Here is a 9,822-nt window from a genome sequence, read left to right on the forward strand (position 1 = left end):
CTTTTCATTGAAGGAAAAACATCAATACAGTAAATTTTACTAGTGTATTCTAATACGCCAACGACCTATTAAAGCACTCAAATGACGTCGTTTGGGTGCTAGAATAGACTTATTCTAAACGCAAAATAGAAAAAAGTACTTTTAAAATAAAAATGACAAAACGATTTCTAAAATGCATCCACGTTGTTTTGGCATATTGGGAGGCTATGGAAATTTTGCATTTAATTTGGTAGTAAATTGTGTTATGCTTTTCTAAGTTTGAGGTTATAAATAGCGTCAATGTCTAGTACATTGTTGTCAGTTTTACTAGTTTGCAATAGAAGAATACTCAAACATCGCGAGAAGTTGACCAAGATGTTCTGTTCATTTTGATCGGTTCGCATGTCAGGCACTTTAATGACAGAAATCAAACAGTGTGTCCAACGTTAAAAAATAAATCATGGCCTCCCATTATGCCAGAACAAAGTAAACGGTGTTTAACTTAATTTCTAATTCTTTTCTAATTTAGTATTAAAATGTTGTACACTTTTGTGATAAACTTTATTGAAGTTGTTTTACAACATGAAACATTTATATATATTATGGTAGAATTTTTTTATGTTGTTCCCTAGTTCCTTCAACTTCTCCGTGAGTTAACCGCTTCCCTTGTTTTCCCGAGTATATTCAAGCAAAGTTTTCAGCGGAAAATGTTTACGCGATCATTAATAAAAAATAATAATAACAATTACTTTGTGCTGAAGAAAAGAAATAAACATTTTTTTCTTCATTGATCGATCTTGTCGCAATTTTTTTTATTGGAGAAAATTTGCAGAAAATAACAGTAGGTATTTAAGTATTTTAAAATAAAAATACTAAAACATTTTAAAAGCAAATTACCGTGAAACTTAATACCAGGATTTTGTAAAGCTTTGAGATGAACCGTGACCTTATAATTTTGATTTTCTTGAAGTCGTTTTAAAATGTGAAATATTTAGAATTTAAAAAGGTTCTACTAAATATTTGTTTCGTACCGTGTTTTGTATCTTCGTTTTCGGAAATTCATTACGGCTAAAAAAAAATTTAACAGCTTTTTACACCTAATTTTGGAGAATTTTGTAGATTACTGTTATCGCTTATTTGGATAGTCTCTTCATGGCAATTCGTGTCAGTATAGCAGAAGTTTGTTCATTTATTTTCCACCTACATCCATTTCCTTTTCTGGAATGACTTTCTTTTTGTCTGCCAAGTCTGTAAGTGTGTTTTAAACAAAATAACATAAAATACAATATTGCAAATTTATTCACCAAGATATACGCGTATGTCACGCGATATATATTATTTATCCCACGCATTTCAGACAGGTAATGATTTAATAAATATTTTACCGAACGCCGTGCGGTAAAGTAAATAATAGACAAAATCAAACAAACTACATATGTACATATGGAATTCATATTTAACTCGTGATTTCTCATGATTGAGTCTCCTATTTCTCTTTGAAGGCAGGTCTTGGTTTAAAAAGCTCTTTCTATCTCCGTAAATGTTCACAAAAGCAAAAACCTAATTTTACTGTTCATGTAGTTCTAAGGCATTGATTTTGAAAGCACTCAGCGCCTATTTCCACTTTGACATTGAATTGAAGTTTTATTCAAATAAAATTCTGTCGATTTTAAAACATTGTGAGCAAACATTTTGAGATAAAATTTTATACAGAACACTATATGACCACTATGACCTGACCTATCCAAAATTTTATTTCAATTGTTTTTCCTTTTTCATGTCATTTTTGTTAGTAGCGTCTCCTAGATTTAATTTTTCCATCCCGTGACGATAACTGTAAATTAAAATTATCCTTAATATGCCCAATTCTATACAATTTTATAGATTGTTTTAACACTTTTCTCGGGCATCCTTTCAAGGATAATTACCGTCCAATTAAAAAAGATTTGTGTGAACTGCAATCTAAACCATTACAATTATGTATTGCATTCGCTCTAGAACTCTTAATTCTTTAACCAGAATCTTTTTATTCCTTTATTAATTTCCTCTGATTCAGTGACGTTCTCCTCGGCGACCAAATCTCCCATCATTATAAAAAATAAAAAAAAAATAAAGGAGATGTATTTTGAAATTAACTTATCCAATTTTGTAATTTTTTAAAAGCATTTTCTCCCAGACAATACTGATCAATTTAGTCAAAGCTTTTAGGGCCACGATACCGTTTTAACTGGAGTACTTTTCTTCCATTTTGTATTTATTTTTTCATCTCTAAATTTCCCATTTAATGCATTTTGTTATGGGAAGTTCATCGCAATTATAAATCAAAAATGTCTCTTAACAACATCTTACATCCATTAGTAAACAGTTTTGTGTAATAAATTTATAGTTTTCTGGGACATCTTTTCCAGTGCTATTACTGTCAGTTTTAATTCTGTATAAATTTAGATCTGAGGCATGATTTTATTTTACTAATCCTAAAATTCCAGATTTAAACAGAACCAGTTCTTAATATTTTTTTTACACTTTAACTTTCTCTTCTCCAACTGAATCTTCCATTATTATAAAAATATCTGAAAATGAAAATAACAGTCACTTAATAATATAATCCTGGCCATGATTTTATGAAACATGCAGAATTTTAATTAAGACATTTCTTTTCAAGCTTTCTCCTTTATTTCCTCTTCCAAGTCCAATTCTTTTATTTAGTATTATTAAAACTGCTTCCTCGGACATCTTCGAAAGCAATTACTGTCAGATTTGTGTGAACTCCAATCCGTTCGTTGAATGCCATTTCCTCTTCATTTTTCTCACATCCATCTCCTTCGATTGCTTGACTTTCTCTCCCATCCACAATTAAAACGCTGCAAACCGATCGCCCCACTCCAATTTACCACAAAAAAAAAAAATAACAGAGATTTATTAGCAACGGAACTTGGGTAGGTAACAGGTCGCGCTCAATGGGTCGTTAACGACCCGGACCGTCCCATCGCAGCCATTGTCCTTAATAATCCCCGAAAGATGGGCGCAAAAAACCAATTAGTGGGTCCGCGACGCTCTCCATTGTTAATCCATCTAATGAGCTGCACAGATTTGCATTGAATCAACCCGCGTCAGACCCTTAACTGGTTCAAGCTGCGACACACATTCGACCTGCCGAGTGCAGTCGGATCTCGTTGGAGATGATCGGTTTAAAAGGAGAAAGTTCCCAAGGTTGCTCCCATATTCGTCACCGCATCCGAGAAACAGAACGGGTCAATAAAAAATACCCACAAATTAAATTTTGTAGTCCGAATAACGGAACTCGAACATACTTTAAATTGACGCGGTGTGATGTGCATTTGCTGAATTAAGGTAATACAGAAACTGGTTTCGCATTTCAATTGTGATCACAGAGAGGAATGATGAGGGTGTGGGAGGTGATAGTGGAGTCTTTGATAGGACCTTGTGATCAGTCGTTTGCGCCCTGTCCATGCATTCTAATGAAGCTTTTTCTTGGGAAACGTGTGGGTGCTACAAGGATGCGACCATAAACCTCTTTATAGGTAGTTTTTTAAATTGCTTTAGAGCACACTCTCGTTATTAAACCGTAATAAAATAGGAGGCGAGATGTGTCTGCAGCACTAATAATAAAACGAACCTGGTTCGAGAGGCGAACCAATTTTCCGAGAAATTTTCCCCAAAGGAAAATCCCATTTAATCTTAATTATTGCCGCAAAGACAAATCATAAATTTCAATTTATTTTCGAGCGATTTATCTTGGCTTGTTTTCGATTTTTTGCCCGCGAGTCCTAGAAACACAACCGACTGGATAAATAAGGATGCGTCAAATCCTGTCTGCGTTGAGGTACAGCCCGGGGGAGTGTGGGAAAAGTTTAATTACTTCCTGTGGCGCAAGCTGCTCTCGCCGAAAACGTGACCGATGATCGACTTTTAATCTGTCGCCCAGATTTCCGCTACGAGATCGTTAGGTCCGTTTAATGGCGGGCGGAAGTGAAAAAATTCCGCCGGCGCGACACAAGTTGCTGTCACTCTCGGACGAACCGGCGATTAATCACCGACAGCCGCGCGACCGGAGGACTTTCTCGCTTCGGGAGGAGGTAATTTGACGTTTTTTCGGAAGGAGCTTCCAGGACGAGGGAAGTGTCAGGGTGATGTACGGCGAGTGGTCCTTCCGGTAACGCAATAAACGCGGTCAATCGGTCGTAACTCGATCGCGGTGCCGTCCTTATTCCGATAGTACCAATCGGTTCCGCTTGCGTATTTTTGTGCGTACGACACGTAATGAGATACAATTTGCGTTATTATCGTGATTAATCACTTTTCGCAACGGTCCTCGTGGACCAGGAGTCTCCGCGAAAAAATCGGAATGATTAAAGGGAAGTCCGGAGTAATGAAACGTTCGGAAGGGGCCGGGGACGTTCCAATTAAAATAGATTGTTCATCAAGTTGATGTTTCATTTAGCATTCATAACTCCATTACTAGGCGGGATAAGCCGTTTTCCGAACGGAATTAATCAAACGCATATTTTCCGAGGGCGTTTTTGGGTTATTGAAGCGTCGGAATTTCATTAAATTGGTCCGGATCGGGAAATGGTGACGAACGCGCCAGATTTCCAGATTGATGTGTTGAGACTTCATAACACAAACAACAATCTATCGAGGGGGCGGTTTTCTCGGTCGCGGAAAATCGCGCGTTTCCACTAAATTCACGTCAGAGGAAGCGAAGACAAATCGCTTATCGGACTCAACTTTTCGCCGATAAATCAACAGGGACGCACCAAGAGCACTCTTTAACATGTATATGCCCACCTTTGTGGAAACTTCGGAATTTAGGGGTCTTCCGGGAAATATCCCCAGAATTTTCCTCGGTTTTTGACTCGCCGCACATTTTTCTTCTTCGGTTTTTAAAATTGTTAAACGGAAACATGTCGATACCCAAGACACCTAACTGAATTGGTTGCATAATCATGTGTTGATGAGTTTAGGTTTTTTTGTCAGAAACTGTAGATGCAGAAAAAAATGATCTTATCGCGAACGTAAACATTACGTGACTACAAATTTGAAATGTTCTAATTCCAACAAATTGTAAGAAACCATTTCGTTGTAGTTCCAGCAGCAGAATAATTTAAGAAAGAGTCCAAGAAACCAAAAGTTTATGAGTAACGTTTTAGCATCGATAGCTCCAAAATATTTTAAAGATCAAACTTTCAAAATTACTTCCAACAGTCTCACTAAAAAAAGGGGCAGTTTATAACAAAAATGTTATAACATACTCGTATTTTTAAAAATAGACGTCGAGTGTTCAATTGAAAAGTTCATCAAGTAGCCTCTGAATTTTTCACAACATTACGAAGTATGTAAAATTTTAGATTAGATGTGTTTTTTATGTTAAAAGCATTAAATGCACACCGAAACATTATTGCTTACGTTGTCGACAAGCCAATTGCAAAGATAATCTTCTTGGATAATCTGCTGGCTTCAATTCCTGCACTGCTGTGACACGGTACTCGGTAGGGATAAAGATTTTTCTGTAACATTGTGTGCCTTGTTCCAACAGAGAAATTAATTTGCTGACTCAATTGTCAGATAAATGTTTTTCGTGCATTGAAATTAAATGTACTTAAAATTCACAGAAAACGAAACTCAATTAAAAAAGATGTTACACTAGCAAAACACAACTGACATCTGTCAAAAAATGCATCATCCCCTTTTCGCTCTATCTTCTTTCATCAAAATGTCATAGCCAACTTGATGAAGTTTTCATTTGAACACCCGTTATTTAGAAATGGTATTGATTTTATTTATTTGTAAGTTCTAATCTACTGATACACAATTAAAAATAATGTGATATGTAATAAACACTAGTTTAGAAGGAAAAGTAGAGAAACCCTACAGATTCTAGACGAGTGAAAAACGTAGAGACACACTTCTTATACATATTTGAGGATGTATTATTTTTTGTGTGATCTCAATATAAAAGGTATTTCTCCCTTGTTTTAGGGATGGTAGTAATGAACCAACTTAAGAAATAAAAAGTAAAAATATCAGGTTGAAATTTCTTTGAAATTTGTTTAAAAAAATACATTCTGAGTAATTTGCATTAAGATTTAACACAATTTGTGTATTCATATTTATCGTTCAATATTTGCTGCTTCCAGATATTTTTCCAACGTTGTTCTCAACATCTAATATGAATTTAACATTTTCAACTTACTCGAAAAATAAATAAAAGGATATGGCTCATATTTTTTTTACATTTCTGTCCGACATTAACTTTTTTTGTTTCTTTTATTTTTATTTAAATCCAATTATGCTACTTTACTCTTCGGGAATATTGATTATGTCTTGCTTTTCTCAGAATCACTGTCGGAATCCATTCTTGGTAACAATTATTGTCCTTAGTCTGATGTTCTAATTTTGAGAAAGTTTAATTTAAATTATTTTTTTATTATATTATTTTATTATTTAAATTAAAGTTTTTTTTATTTGAAAATAAAGATAACAGAAAAAATTAAATGTATTATGCCCCTGAAGTACTTTTCTTCCTTGCGTATAAACATCTAGATTTTATTTTACCAAAGAAAACTTGTGTTAAAATAAACAACATTATTTTATAGACATTTCACAATACTCGTCCCAAATTTTATGATGAGAATTTTACGTAAGAATAACCCTTTTGTAATCATTTTCAGAACAGAAACAGTTGAGTAACCTTTCTTAAATTTATGACGTATCATCGGATGGACAAAACATATTTGTCTATTGCTGACTGAGTTGCTCTTTAGCTAACCGATTAAATTTTAAAAATGCAAAATTAATCTTTTTAGAATTTGCGTCTCTAATAGGTCTATTATTGTATTCAATTTGGAGTCGTTTATGGCTATCTATTAAAGCACTCGTGGTTTAATAGAGCTCTAAGAAATTTTTTATTAATATTTCAGTGTATTATTGTTATTTACACAAAAAAACTTCCAATATTAATGTTCAAACTCTACTGTTGCAGATGTAGTTGCATCCGTTACCTTGAATTACCAATTATATAATCAAAATTCCCTAGAATTTGAAACTTTGATTTTTTTTATTTAAAAATTAAAACAAGGGTGCAAATTCTAAAAAATAACATAAAAACTCGTTTTATAAGGGCATTGGGGCACTCGTCCCATAGAAAACTCCCCTACGGGTTGTTTTCTGCACCTGGGACTCCTGCGCCAAATCAACCCTTAGGTATAAAACTCTTTCTTTAATATATTATTATCTCCAACAGAACACAATTTACAGGTTATCTACACAAATTTTGAAATGTTCCTAAAATATTGACTCAAGTAATTTGGTTTGTTCTGACCAAAACAAAAAGATTTTCACTTGATATTAACGTATGTATTACTTTAACGCTGAATTACTTCATTATTTAATTTTATAGATTGTTATAACACTCTTCTTCCAATCAAGGGTAATTAGTAATTACTGTCAAATTAAAAAAGATTTGTGTGAACTGCAATCTAAACCGTTGCAATTATTCTCTTAATTCCTTAAATGCAATATTTTTCCTTTATTTATTTCCTCTGATTCGGTGACTTTCTCTTCGCCGACCAAATCTCCCATCATTATAAAAATGTTAAAAAGGAAAATTACAAAAGAGATGTACATATTTTGAAATTAAATTATCCAATTTTGTAAATTTTTATCTCCCAGACAATACTGATCAATTTGTTCAAAACTTTGAGGGCCACGATGCCGTTTTAATTGAGGCACTTTTGGTGTTTACTTTTTCATCTCTAATTTTCTCATGTATTACATTTACCTATGGGAACCTCATTACGAAATTACAAATCAAAAATTTGTCGTAACAACTTCCTGCATCCATTTTTAAACAGTTTTGCGGAACACTCGGACGTCCTTTCCAGATTCTAGTGCTATTGCTGTCAGTTTAAAAACGTTTAGCTTAGTTTTAAATCTGAGCCATTATTTTATTTCATTTGACTTTCTCTTCTCCAACGAAATAATTCATTTTCCAATAGTATCTTAAAATGAAAATACAGTGATATACATAATTTGAAATTTTATAAACATGTAAAAATCTTCGTCACGAGTTTATAAAACAAGTAAAATTGTAATTAAACATGTCCTTTTAACATTTCTCCTTTATTATTTATTCTCCCAAGTTTAATTGTTCAAATACTTCAACGCTGAACTATACCAAGTGATCAAAAAGAACACAAATCAAGAGTACTACCTCAACTTTTGTTTTATCCAACAGTTTGTCTTAGATTGACTGATACGCATATATATTTGCTATGTACAGTCGTTTTATTGGTTGTCTATCTCTCGAAAAATGTATTGAAGCTTAATTAACTAATGCTTTATCTTCAATGGTAAAACCCATGTTACCACTTATTCTTGGATAATTGTTGCTTACAATTATATTAAACGTCTGTAAACTTTGCTGAAATCGAAAAATTGTTTTCTAGGTTAACAACAGCACATCGTTGACGTTTCTTTGACATATAAGTGAAAAATTTGCTTACCAGTGGCGTCGCGTTTGTCAATAAAGCTGGTAAATTACCCATTCTTACGAATGTAAAATGTTGCTCTTGTTTATTTTATAAATTATCAGATGATTATAACAAAATATACTATTATAATTCCAACGTCAAAAATTCATGAGGTATGATTTATTATAAAGTAACAAATTGTCTGCGCCCATGCATTGAACGGTCATTTGCATAGAATTCCGCTACGACATGACTGATAATTTGCATAGAATTCCGCCACGACATGACTGATAATTTGCAACGCCTGCTCTGATTTGTTTTCTTTTTTTATCACATTGTATTGCAAATCTTTGGATTCTTTTTTATCTAAAACTATCGGCTGCTGACGTGCATCATATTCCTATTTATATGCAATTCTTTTGCCTCTTCTTCCCGCAGTATTGCCTATTGGACATATAAGAATAATGTACAACTCTCCAGAAAATTTCGAAAAAAAATCAGACTACCCTGTACCTACTGCAGTACCATTTTTATTGAAAAGTCACAAAATAAATGCTCATCATTTATTCGATTGCTTTTTTCATTAAACTACTCGTATCTAATAAAAAACTAATTATTTCATCAATCCGATAGTATTACGCGATTAGAAATAGGTAATGGATGGCCATAATTATGAAAAAAAGAATAACAAACATTCGACTAAGCTTCTTATCATTTTGGTCAAACAAAATCTATCATTAGCCAACAAACATGTGCAAAGCTTATTATTCCCTGGGGTGAAGGGTCAAGAAGATAGGAATTCTTTGAAAATAATCACTTTTAATCTTTTTCAAAAGCGAAATGAAAATGAAACGGTTTGTTCTGAACCATTTTATAGTGGAATCGCGATAAAGTAAACAAACCCACATCAGCTTTTGAAATAGTCCAATAAGATGTAAAAATCGAAAATGACAGAATTTTTCTTGTAAAATTTTTCCGACATTAACGAACCGAGACAAGTTAAGTTTGAATTCTCTGATTTATTAAAGTCACAAAGTTGTATAACTTATTCAGGATTTTGGTTTCATTGAGTTAAGCCATCCACTTTGCGGTTCTTCTTTGGCGCTCTTGTTTATTCCCGAGTCTTAAAAAATTACAGAAAGTAGATTTACTGCGGTGAAAAGTAGAGTGTATTAGGTCACGAGGCACACTCTATATGCAAGATAAAAAAAAAGCGAAGCTCATTTTGGTATCTTTACCTGTGATCTCGTCGTGGCAGTTTCGTAGCTGGAATAAATTCGTTTATCGAAGGGTCGTGACGACGCAGAACAGAGATGAGGCTGTTGGGGGTGGGTGTAGAGTAAAGTCGGCG

This window comes from Tenebrio molitor, chromosome 3 (assembly GCF_963966145.1).
Source record: "Tenebrio molitor chromosome 3, icTenMoli1.1, whole genome shotgun sequence".
Taxonomy (NCBI): domain Eukaryota; kingdom Metazoa; phylum Arthropoda; class Insecta; order Coleoptera; family Tenebrionidae; genus Tenebrio; species Tenebrio molitor.